Source organism: Acyrthosiphon pisum, chromosome A2 (assembly GCF_005508785.2).
Source record: "Acyrthosiphon pisum isolate AL4f chromosome A2, pea_aphid_22Mar2018_4r6ur, whole genome shotgun sequence".
NCBI lineage: Eukaryota > Metazoa > Arthropoda > Insecta > Hemiptera > Aphididae > Acyrthosiphon > Acyrthosiphon pisum.
This window is the reverse complement of record NC_042495.1, coordinates 68,662,179-68,673,932: the sequence shown is the minus strand read 5'-3', so window position 1 is coordinate 68,673,932 and position 11,754 is coordinate 68,662,179.

Sequence of the window (11,754 nt, the reverse complement as noted above, 5' to 3'; positions counted from 1 at the left end):
GACTAATATATAATGGACTGGACACGAGCGGCTCTCGAAAGTATGTAGAAGAAGTAAATGCGGGGGGTCGCAATCATAATCGAGAGTTTACAGCGCCATCTGCATAAAACATGGACTGAGATACAAAATGTGACGCCAAATAAAACCACTGGTAGCGCTGAAAACTCTGGATTATGCATAGACCTTATACTAATAGACGGAACATCCAGGCGGGATGCGGGTGGACTATAGAACTATAGTGACGGCCGGCGCCGTGGTAGTGGTCGTGGAGGACTTGAACGTCGGGATGCGGCCGGCTGAGGCCGAGAAATCAGAAGAGAGCAGGAAACCGGGAGGTCTGGACTGACAGACGTATATTGTCCGGTGACAAAGCAGGCAATAAGCGCGTTTCCGCGCCGTGGACAAGCGATACGCCACTTCGTCTCCAAAACGTGGAAGGGCGTGAAACAGGCCAGACGCCTGTTATACTGCTGTCGTCGCCGATGGGAACAACAGCCAGCAGACTCCCTCATCCGAAGAACACCAGACAAGACGGTGGTGACGCGGGGAGTGGTATACGTGAAAGAGCCCTGCACTGTGTCCTGGGCGGTAAGTTATTTAGTTACTCTATACATCTGTATACCTGTTCCATCTGTTACCCGTGGAACGACGAGATCGCGGTCGATAACGTCGTGAGCTCGCGTTTGCTGATACGTGATACCATCTGGCTGATCGACGAGCGCCCGGCCGATGATGGCGACGGTGGCGGCTAACGGCAATGCTACGATGATTGCAGTGTGCAGCACGAAGACAACTCGTAATGGTGGCGGCGGTGGCGAAGACTGCTAAGCCTGACGGGTGAGCGATGGAGCTATATGTGCTAGGAATATGGACATCAGCACCATAGGGACCCTTGGAAACTATTCTAACATCCTATCTAACCCTGAAGGTTTGGTGGTGCGCGACTCCTCGGCCTCGGCTCGGTGGGTTGCCAGGACGAAAACCACGGAGAGTATCAGGATCGCGGCACGTTGTGGTGTGGTCCACCGATTCTCTCCATTTTTCGTGGTAGTTCCACTGATCGATTTCATCGTCGAGTCGCACCTCCGGTCGCCGCCGATTCTGCAAGCATCAATATAGCTGTTTTCGCTCGCTCAATGTTTTAGTTTTGGTCACTGTTGATGTCGCCGTCACGTCACGGTCGGGCCTCGCCCACTGCCAGTCACGATGGTCGTCAGTCGTCACCTGCAAGCAAACGCGCCATCGACTGCAATTGTCCACCCGTGGGACTGGCAGGAAGAGGTGACCCGCACTGACCAGTGGCCTCAATCACTTCGCCATCACGTTCCCTTCCCTTAATCTTATAATGTCTTGTCTGGTGTTTTTTTTTCTATCTCTTTATCATTTCTTTTAACAAATATTCAAGGGATTTTAAGTGGTAGTCTTACAGGAGATCTGATGGAGCGATACGGCTATAAACTTATATGGGAAATTTAATAATGAACGACAGTTTGGAACAAGCTTTGCGGTTCATAAAAGCCTGATACCAGCCAAAAAGGAGTTCAAAGATATCAACCTAAGAATCTCTGTATTAAAGCCAAATGGTTCAAAATCAGCCTTATTAGAGCACATGCGCCTACTGAGGATATTCCCAAGAGGAAAAGGAAGTCTTTTATGAAGGCCTCGAAAACACTATAAATACACTTCCCAATAATAATATATACATAGTACTAGGAGATATGATTGCTAAGATAGGAAAGGAGACAGTTTTTAAATGACAATCGACTCACATAGCCCACATGATATAACAAATGATAATGGTCTTAGAATTATTGACCTAGGAACAGGGATAAAGGACTTGTATTAAAGTACAATATTCCTCCACAAGGACATTCATAAAAGAGTCTGGAGGTTATCTGATAGCAGATTTACGAATCAGATAGATCATGTCTTAATAAATTCGATATTGAGCAATTGCATACAAGATGTAAGATCGGTCAGAGGTAATAGAACTAGACAAGTATATCAAAATATCAGCAAGATCAGTGGAGGTTTCAAGAAATTAAATAGATTCGTAGTTGGGGAGGATGGAACTCTAATAAGTAATAACTTCTCAGCAGGATATAGAACAAATATGAATGGAATACTTTGAAAATGTACTGTGAGAAACCAGCAGAGATGTTTATATGGCCACAGATGAGGTACAACAAAGATGCCTGCTCTCTACCAACACTACAAGAAGTCAAACAGCAGATTAAAAGACTGAAAAACAATAAATCGTCTGAATTAGATAGGATCAAAAGTGAGATTTTTAAAGCACTAAATAGAGAAACTGTTGCGAGTATACATGGAGCACATTTGGGAGGATGAAAGAATTCTGGAGAATTGGAATTTAGCATTAATTTGCCCAGTATATAAGAAAAGAGATCCGAATAACTACAATAATCATAGAAGTATAATAAATAATTGCACTGCTAAACGTCATCTACAAGATTTTGGCCTACTATATTCTAGACAGAATCAAACCTCACACAGAAGGACTACTGGAAGGGCTACCAATGTGGCTTTAGACAGAATAGGTGTATTATATATAATAGTGAATAGAAGGGAGATCAATTAACGAAAAGATGAGATACTGAAAGTAGAAAATCATAGCTTTAAGAGTTTCCCACTTTAATTACTTGGGATCAATATTAAGAGGATGGCACACCCGCATGTGTTGTCTCCGTCTTACAAATTTACAACATACCAAAAACTGTTTTGCGTGGGATAACTTTTCTGAGAAAAGTTTTCTCACACCATATTAGTTGTAGAACTACGAATTAATTTTCACAACACGTAACGAAAAACTTTATCTGTGCAACAGCGTGCTCTTTTTTTAATAGCACTATCCAATCATTTTTTATAAGCTAATGAAAAAAACAAAAAACCAAATGTTTAGAAGCAAATAACTTTTATTGTATTTATATTATCTAAAATATATTTTATATATGGGCACGCTGTTGCATAGATAATTGTTCACCCTATATGTTCAGAAATTTTGGAACCACTACTACAAACACAGAATGATAAAAGTTGTCCCACGTAAAACAGTTTTTGGTATGTTGTACATTTGTAAGACGGAGACAACACATGCGGGTATGACATCCTCTTAACTAACTATAATGACATAAAAGTATAAATTGATAATAGACTTAAAAAAATAGAATAAATGCTAGTATGGTTTAGAAAAACTACTGAATGTTAAAGATATTTCAAAGAACCTTAAAATCCAGATAATATATATTATGACATTGATACGCCTAGTTGTGCTTTATGGCTCAGACTGGAAAGCTGAATAAATAAGGTGAGAAGGAGTGTTCGAGGAAGATAAAGATTTTCGGACCATATAAGGATGATCAATCCGAGGAATGGAGGAAACGGCATAGTCAAGAACTCCATGACCTTTTTCAACGTCTAATTTACAAAAGAAATCTCAGTTAGAAGACTGGAATGGGCAAGACATGCGTGGAGGAAACAAGGCTCAATAATATAAGGATCATAATCGTAACAACCCAGCAACAAAACAACCTCTGGGTTGACATCGCCTAAGATGGGAGGATTATGTTACTAAAGATGTAGGAAGAATTGAAGCTAGAACACGCAGAGAATAGCGATAAATGGAGGAGAATATACTTGGAGGGTTGGTCTTAAGGCCATTACCCCTATAAAAAATGTTTGTTTTATTTATTGATATATTATTGTACACGACCCAAAATATGATTGATACCTGGTTCGCATACGCGTACCTACCTACGCAGTATGCCGATGTATTCACATATAACATTCAGATTTCAATGTTCAGTGTGTTTACACAAACAAATTAATACACAATTTCTTGTTTTTAATTCAAAAATGCATATTTTGGGTATATTATGAGTGTTCGAAATCAGGCCAAGCCCTAGTCTACCCGTTAGACTGTGATACGCATGTGTGGTGTACTGGTATACATAGGCTATATAGATGGCTACAGCCCATCTATTTATTTAAAACCACCATTAGAAGGCTTATATCTAAATCAGCAAGGAATTTTTTTTGGGGTGGGGGGCTAAACCCCCTAGTTGCACCAATGCACAATATATGGTATATCTCAACGTGACTTTGACAGGTATTTTATACTAAAGTTAAAAATACCAAATTAATTTCCTTGTTTGAATTTTTCGATAATTATTACTTTCGACCCCCCAAGTAGGTACCAACTAGATTTATTTTCTTACCAAGACGTCGGAGTCAAACATCGACACATTTTTACAGCCTTATTTGGACTGTTACAACGGTTATAAGTACGATGTTCGTATTTTTAATATATTATATTATATCCACACAATGTTCGTATATGAATATATATATAGGTACGATTCGCGCGAAATTAATACGGATATACCTATGTCGTAAGTATAGGGTTTTAAAATGTCATAACATTTATTTTTTGAAATATAAAAATAATAAATTATAATATAAAACTATAACAGAAAGTACAGTAAAGACCTCTAATTAGTTAAATGTTGAGTGAAAAATTGTATAGAAATATTTCTTACATAGTACAATACACAACTTACTTAATAATTATATATCTTATACATATATCTTCTCTACATCGTGATCGAGAATTAAATGTTATTAATTAGTAATCAGGTATGAAATCGGTGTGACCATCAAGTGATGATTTTATGAAACATAACAAAAAACCAGTTAAAAAAAAATTGTTTAAATACATTTTTCAATATTTCAAGAAGGTGAAAGTTTCAATTATTAATATTCATAAACCAGCTAATCATAAGTCATAATATCTTATACGTAAGAATATAGATGTAATACGAAAAATATCAGAGACACAACTTTAGCACGAGTTTTGTGTGTGCTTATTTTATTTTAATATACAATTTGCAAGTGTCACAACTCACAGTTATCTAAAAACTTCAAATTATAGTGTCGGTTTTATGGTTGGCGCTGACAGGAGACCTGGAGACAGGATATTTTCCAGTGGTCATTTTGTGGAGATCATATTTGTATTTTTTTATTGGTTTCGTTGGTTATAGGTTACGTCAGGTATGGAAGGGTGGGAACTGGGAACCTAAGAGCTAATACAGTAACTATCAAAAAAAAACCGATAAAATTTACCAAATTATCAGTTTATCTACGATCTGTTTATTATTTTGTTACAACATCAAATATTCTAAAAAGTACTAACCCAATAAAGACTATGATTTTCAGTTTATTTTATCTAAGGTAGTTAGTAGAATTTATATGTTGTATTTTTCTGAGAATATATTTAGAAAATCGATACTTATTACTTATTAGTTATTTATTTGTATACGGTTTCATCGTGTACCTATAGATGACGCTGATGCTGGGACTTCTAGAACCAACTTCTTTTACAGCCTCAATGTTATGTTTACTAAAAAATATAATATTATTGTAAAATTAATTTAGTATCCGTGATTTCCTAAAACAAAATAAATCGTTTAACTACTTACGTGAAAACTAAGAATAACTAAAAATTGCCTAATAAGATATAGTAAGTTATATAAAATATGTACTAAATAGTAAAGAAGTATAAATAATTTTACATACACACACACACACATAATATAAATATATATACATAATATATTATATTATGTGAAATAATAATGTGTAATTTTTTTTATAATACAATAATATTGGGGTTGAGTTATTTTTTAGGCAGGTACCTACATTATATTATCATTATAGGCTTCAGGGGAAAATATTCAAATTAATAAAATATTTTTCTAATTTATTTAATAGTTTATCGAATACTATCCTATACGTTTTTTCAAATGGTGCAGATGAGAAAGGCATACTTTTGACGTAAACCAGCCAAGCCCCTACACCATTGGGGGGCTAACTCCGGCTAAGAAAGCACCAGCCCCCCCCCCTTATTGGCCGCGTGCCCAGCCCGCAAAGTATTCCAACCAGGCCGTTAAATTTTATAAAATTAGAAATTTGTACAGATAGGTATATGGTATCGATATAGTAATGTAGTTTGAATAAAAATATAAATTTAAGTAAAATGTTAATTTAATAAGCTTTTAAGAATTATAAAGTATATTACAATTGTGTAATTTCTAATAACGAAAACAAATTATGACTAACAAAATAAATAACGACTACCGACTAGCATGGAAATATTCAATGAACAAATAAAATATTATATTTATTGTATTTATCAGAATAAACTCAGGGATGGAAAACGTTTTTAAAAAACGTTATTAAACGGAAAAAAACAAAAAACGAAAACAATTAATAAAACGAAAACGAAAAACACAAAAACAATTATTAAAACAAAAACGAAAACAACTGAAAAACAATAACAAAAAATCCCAAAAACCTGAAAAAATTTAATAACGAAATCAAAAACGAAAACGAAAATAAATTATAGTATTATACATTATTAAATTATTTATACAACGAAAAAAAAAAAATTTAAAAAAATTTCACTTATCTTTACTTTTTAATCTTTAACTTTAAAAAAAATTTTAATTTTGATTTAAAATTTAAATAAGTACTAAGAATTATTAATTTTAATTTTTAACTTTTAAGTGCATTTCTATATTGAGCGTTACTATTATAACTTAAAAGTTAAAAGTTATAGTTTATAAGAATATAATATATATAAAAAAAAATATATTATCAAAAACATTATTTGGAAACAATAGGAAAATAACGTTTTTAAAAACGTTAATCAAAAACAATATGGAAAAATAACGTTTTTAAAAACGTTAATCAAAAACAATATAGAAAAATAACGTTTTTAAAAACGTAATAATCAAAAATGTTTAAAAACGTAAAACAAAAACGATATTTTTAAAACGAAAACAAAAAAATTAAAAACGTTTTCCATCCCTGGAATCAAAAAACCGTGAAGTATATTCGGCCCGTAATATAAATATGAATTTCAAATGTGGCCCGCAAGTTGAAACGCACTTCTGATACAAATCATTTAATAAAAGGCAAAGTACCAACCATGATATTTTTGATAACGGTTTTGAAGAAACATTTTGCGTAGGTATTAAGAATTATTTGTAGAGGTTATTACGTTACCTACGCTGTTATGGGATATAGTAATAACAACCTAGTATAAAGTAACGGATATCAAATTCTGATTTACTTTGTTTAGCCTCCCCCTGCTGCCACATTGAAAAATCCTGGGTAGGTACGCCACTGCCCCTTAATATCTTAAACATCTTTACAAACCTATTCAGTTTACTAACACTGTTAAACATTGTGTATTTTTTGTTTTTTTGAATGTGTACTATGGAGTAACCTGGAAAAATAATGGCGCATGGGGCAAAATGAACTATAGTGTATAACCATAGCTTAATTCAAAAATGTTGTATGTAAAAAATAATGAATTTTTCAGTACTTAGAGTCAATTCAATTTTTTTAAATTTGTATGTGTCACTGAGGAGATTATGGAATAATAATTAAACCAAATTGATTAGTTGTGATGCACTGCTTATTTACCCTATCAATAATATATAAGAACTTTTTATGAGTAGAAGACATTTTAAAGATAAATAAATTAAAACTGTACTTAGGTAACACATTTATTTAACACACGCCCAATATGGCGGGAGAAATTTGATATACAATAAAAATGTTGTAAGTGCTCACTTCACACATTATTGCAAAACTGTTATTAGTACACAAGTATAGGACTTAACACATTTTAGATATAACAATATTTATTTATAGTACTTATCACATGATAGTCCGCTATCTATTGACTTAAACATGTGCAATATCACTTACCTCATATTTGCAAACATACAACATACCTAATGTTGTACCATAGACATTTAAAACAACTAGATAGCCGACTACAGGATAATATTGAAGTCAACCGCCATATGCCAACAGGGCAATGTTTACAAAATCGCATGATTGATATTATTGATATATATTGATTTATTATCAGATATCAGTGTCTTATCTATTGAGTTATTATGTAAATATTGCCCTGTTGGCATATGGCGGCCCGACTTCAACATTCTTATGGCAATGTAATATATAGTCGGCTATCTAGTTGTTTTATATGTCTATGTGTTGTACTTACAACATTTTTGAATTAAGCCATCGATAAGTAATTTAATAATTGGTATCTGGTCAAACATTTTTGTTATTATGATTATGATATCATTCATAGCCAAACGTGATAAAATATTTTTTTTAGCAGTTGATGAAGTTTTGGCGTCAATATGAGGCAAACTATTAAGTGTATTTGTCTGATATAATATTTGAGTAGTATAGAAGTAGCAGTGTTTGGCAAGTTCCTTATAAAAAGGAATTCGTTCCATTCCTCGTTCTTTTTTTTAAAAACGGAATTCGTTCTGTTTCTTAAAAAAAAAAAGAATTCTTTCCTTTGTCGTTCCTTTGGAAAATGAACGAGTTACTTTTTTAGTTCCAAATAAAATAAAAATTCTTATTTAATCTTTAATGTTTTTCCTTTCGTATTATACAATCTTCTTAAATTTGTATTTATAATATAGGTATATAACTACAAGTAGGTACATATTTATTTATGTTTATGCAATATATTATTATATATTTTGAGATTTTCTTTAAAATTAAATTTTTGGCTAACGTATGTCGATTATCTTAACGTCGATACTCGATAACAATCACTAATTAGGAATATACATTATACACATTAAAAAAAATATATCTTGATTTCAATTTTTACATACTTACTTATCTGTGTAAATTATTGGAACTAGAAAGGAACCAAAAATTTTGTCATTTTTCCTTAAAAAAAAATAACTAGTTCATTTTCTTGTTCTTTCTTTATAAAAAGGAATTCGTTTCAGGAATCCGTTCCTTCCAATCACTGACTGAAGTAGTAATGTGTACTATATAAAGAAACGTTAGGTGTTGCTTTTATATAATAATATATTCGTTTAGTACAAGTATGAACAAGGTTCTATAGGAAAAACAGTAATACCCTATAGAAAAAAAAAAAAATAAATTGAAAATTGAGTTACGACAGTTTTCGTTGCGGCAGTCGATATATATTATATATATTTATAACTAATTATTTGATAAAAATAAAATAGATAACAATCTTTTAATAAAATAGATTTGTATGAATTAATTTAGCATGCGGCCTATTACCCTATTAAGTGCGTCTTTTTACCCCAATAATGGGGTAAAAAGACATATTTGTTATCATTTCTAATTATTTAGAATTTTTGGTATTTGCTTTAAAAAAATCAACTTTTAACCAGAAAATTGAAATCTACGTAATATTTATGATAGGAAAACAATATAAGAATATTTCTAAAACGTGTATGTTATATACCACATAACAACTGTTAAATGTTAGGAGCGCCATTATACTCCAGGTTACTCTACCGTAATTTATGGACGTAAATAGGCTCCTATGCTTAGGGATAGATCCCAAAAGGTTTCAAGGACAAAAAGAGAGACTTATCTTCCACCCACTATTATTACATACACACAACTTTATCTATGATACAGTTCAAAACTATTGCAAATTAAATATAAATTTATTTATTGAATTATTGCACAGGGGTGTCATTTCAGATTTTGAGAGGGTGGGGCAACTGATTAAATTTGCGGACTTCATAATATTTAAAAAAATGTAGGTTACCTATGTATTTAATTTTATGGACGATACTACGATAGACATATAGACTATCAATAAAATATTTTTTCGGAACAAAACATGTAAGGGATCAAAATGATTAGGTAATGAATTATGATGACATGATGATAAACAATAAATAACATGAAACGTTTCAATTTACCCAATTAAATAACAACATTAAAGATAGTAAAACATTAATTCGTTTACTTACCGGATTAGTTACCTAACGGCTATCAATAAGTTTATCGGAATAATAATATAAATACTTATTAGTTATTATAAGTATATTCTAAGTAATAAACCACAATCACGTTTGAGTTATGAGCACAATATACAAATATATCAAATAAACAAACACGTTACATCGTTACACCGTCCAAAACATAAGCAATTTTTTACTATAATCAATTGAACAGATACTATTATTCTAAATTGTACAATAATTAATAACAATAATAGAAGTAATAATACTAGTTGTACTGATTAGTGATTAGATGTCATCATGTATTACGGAAACATGGAAGTCGGCAATTGGCGTTCGATGTTATCTACACTAACAATTTGTTGTAAATCCATGATATCTATTTTTAGAATTTTTCTTGTTTTGCGCATTAGCGATTATCATAAACCGAGGAGCCAGTGTTTCCCAACATTTTAATAAACCATAAACCATTTAGATTATCTGATTTCTCAATACAAAATAGTAAATACAAATTTAGTATTTACCGATTTTAGCATTTGATCACCGGACAAAGAATTGCTGACTTCTTAAAATTTCTTAGAGTAGGGCATTTGCCATAGTCTGCCCCCCCCCCAAATGACGCCCCTGTTATTGCATACATTTATTCAGTTTAATACAGTCATAAAATATACCTATATAATTTATTATAATTTCATCTTTCTTTCCTTCTTAGACAACTTGTTAATAATAAGTTCATTATCTATTTTGAAAGATATAACTTTCAATGTTTATAATTTATTATAATAAAGATATCACCATTGATTATAAATACTAGTGTTTATAATCAATGATATTACCTATATATTAAAAAATCTTTAGGAGGGCTTAAGATGGATCAGGGAGGGCTAAGCCTAGGCCTTCCCTATTTACATCCACAGGCTACATGCCCCTATATTTTTATCAGGCAATAAACTATGTACATTATACTATAGTATTGTACTATTATACTTTTTATGCTACACTATAGCCTACACAATAATCCATCAACATTTAACTACCTATCTCATATGGATAATATAATGATTAGTTTTGGAAGGTATAGTGTTTAGAATCTGAAACAGTGAAATTAAAAAGTAATATGCAAATAGTAGTAAACTCTTTTGGAAAAAACAAATTTTCCAAAACTCAGGGATGCAACTCAATAAATGAAATAAAAAAGTGAGAAAAGTGATCAACTTTTTTTTTAGGTGATAAAAAGTGACTCTTTTTCTTAACGAAAAACAATTTTAATAAGCTAACAAAAGTTAAGAGATCATTAAAGATCATGAGATTATATAGGACCACAGCCTGCTATAGATACCATAGATAATAACAATCTATGATAGATACTATCTTTAATTGTGCATAGGACATAATTTTATCAGATTTTCATTGGGTATCGTCACGCCGTGGCCCGTGGGTATCGTGTTTTAATCATAGACAATATATATATATATCTAATCAGTTTAATTACTTCCTACTTCCTAGTGATTATTTAAAATACGAGAGACCATTATGCCGCACCATTATCAAAGATTTTAATCACGGATGTATCACGACTATAATGGTACAATACAATATATTCATATATTATATAAGAATATTATTAGGGTAAAATTAAATTAACAGAATTTTAAAAATTATTTTTGGTTTCTTTCGTGAAACATTATAATAAATGGCTATAGGTGAGAAAAGTGACAATTTTCGAAATATAGTGACAAAAAGTAACCAAACCAAAAAAAAGTAGAGAAAAGTGACAGAGTTGCAGCCCTGAAAACTAAGTTGATAAATCAAAATGCCAAAAGAAAAAGTGAGAAATTTAATCAAATAACTGTTTAACACTATTGTCCACCATTTTGATTAATAAGGGGATTCGATACCGTGA